This window comes from Austrofundulus limnaeus, unplaced genomic scaffold (genome assembly GCF_001266775.1).
Source record: "Austrofundulus limnaeus strain Quisiro unplaced genomic scaffold, Austrofundulus_limnaeus-1.0 Scaffold9, whole genome shotgun sequence".
NCBI lineage: Eukaryota > Metazoa > Chordata > Actinopteri > Cyprinodontiformes > Rivulidae > Austrofundulus > Austrofundulus limnaeus.
In genome coordinates, this window is record NW_013952411.1 from 5,119,727 (window position 1) to 5,121,758 (window position 2,032).

At 41.4% G+C, this 2,032-nt stretch overlaps 1 protein-coding gene across 1 annotated transcript in view; it reads right to left on the reverse strand.

The window, feature by feature from the left end:
- Positions 1-1,415, reverse strand: part of nrros (negative regulator of reactive oxygen species) — an 8,902-nt gene extending 7,487 nt beyond the window's left edge. The window contains exon 1 of the mRNA XM_014001623.1: positions 1,353-1,415. The gene's annotated coding sequence lies outside the window, so the exon portion shown is untranslated. The remainder of the gene's footprint in view (positions 1-1,352) is intronic.
- Between the last annotated feature and the right edge of the window lie 617 nt (positions 1,416-2,032).

A 2,032-nucleotide genomic window follows, 5' to 3' on the forward strand; every position in this document is an offset into this window, starting at 1 on the left:
GACAGGTGTACCTAATAAAGTGGCCGGTGAGTGTATATTAATTAATGTAATTAATGTTTATATTAATATATTGTTTTTTAAAGCCAGCATTGATCATAAACTTCTGTACATCTCCCATAATACATGTTGATCAAACATGGGAACTCCCTGTTGGAAAGTGGGAGATTTCAGAATTCAAGGTGGCAGCTGTTCAACAGTGAGTTTTCCTTTTACTTTTACTAGTATTTCTGTTTTACTTACTTCACATTTAGTCAGTCGTGCAACGTGGTACTTTTCAGTGTTTACAAGGGGAGGTGTTAAAACACTGTTTCTATGCAGGAAATAACCAGGTAGAGCTCAGTTAGTGTTTGTTAGCTGTGCTCAGTTGTAGCAATGAAACCAGGAACATGACGTTTCCTTTTAGTTGAAGTTAAACACAAAATGTCAAAGTTAATTAACTGGTCCTTTGCAGACAATCATAACGCTCATGTGGCCCTCAGTAACAAAGAGTTTGAACCCCCGCTGAAGAGTCTCGTCCTTTTTCCTCTTAACTGTCTAAGTATTATTTATTAGGTGGTAATAAATTAAAATTCCCTGAGGTCCCCCTAAATAATTATCATATTATTCATCATAAATTCTAGAAAAGCTGCGGGAAAAGCAGCTAGGCCTAAAATAAATTAACGTAAATGCTAAACAATTGCTGCATTACCGAAAATAAATTACTGTATTTTGTAGAGAAGCTGAGCCACAGGAAATTATTTATTGTAAGAGCTGCGTTTCCTAAAAAGAAATAAATGCAAGAAAAGCTGCACTGCCTATAATAAATTACCATAAAGGCTACAAAAGCTGAGCCCCCCCCCCAAAGAAACAAATTACCATAAATACTAGAAAAGCGGTGCAATTTAAAATAAAATACTGTACTTTGAAGAAAAGCTGAGCCATGCAAAATAACATGTTTGAAAATCTGCTAAAATAAACGACCATAAATGTTAGAAAAGCCGAGCCACAAAAAAAAAAAAAATTAAATAAAAATGACAAAAATACGGGAAAATGTGTTCGTCAAATACATACACTTTGTCTAAATTAAATATGAAACATGAAAACCAGTGTGTGTCCATAYAAGACTTCATTCAGGTCCAGATGGTCCGGACCCAAGCTAAGTCTTTGAGGACCTCCTGGTTAATAACTGCATTATTAACAGTTTATTAGTCCTTTATAAGGTTGTTGAGGCGTGCTTTAAGGCAGGCCGTGGCTAAATGCTCCAAAAGCTAAAGATGTAAGTCCTTTAAAGTGATTTTAGCTGGTTTTAGCTGGTTTTAGCTGTGCCTCAGAGCGCTCTGCAGCAGCCGATCAGCGCTGGTTGGTCTACTCACACTGGTGGTTAGATGTGGATCTCCCAAGCCACCGACGGTTGATCCCCTGACCATATCGCTGGGTGACTTACAGTTGCAGGAACTCCTGTTGTGCATGTGACACTCATCTGCATCGCTCAGCTCTGCTCTGACTGAAGCACTTTAATRCCCCCCCCCCCCCCCCTAACTGTGTGCGGAAGCAGGCAGGCAAACGGAAACCAGGTCACATGGACAAGTTGCAATCACACTGAGGTTCTCAGGCCCCGAGCCGCAGGAAGGCAACCGGCTCAACGGCTAACAACCACCAGGGCTGTGCACGTTTTTCTTTCTTTTTCATAACATCACGCTAATTGTGTATTTTTTTTTTTATCCAGACAGGCAAAAGTGTTGCCAGGTACAACTGCCACCGCAAAAACCCAACAAGAACACACCCTTCACACCCCTGGCCCGTTCGGATCAGTCGAGCTACCAGAGAGGAAACCACTCAACAAACACACCCTTCCTGCCTGGTGTTCGGCCTCTCGCAGCAGCAGATGTGCACAAGAGTGCAAACGTTCACACACAAAGAGCACCACCAAGAATGTGCATCAGAAAAACACATTTATCACMACGACCCCACTGCAGCCACGTCCAAAACTGAAGGACTGCTCACCGTCCTCACGTCAGAGTTAAACTGATGTCATGTGATCGTACAGAAAACG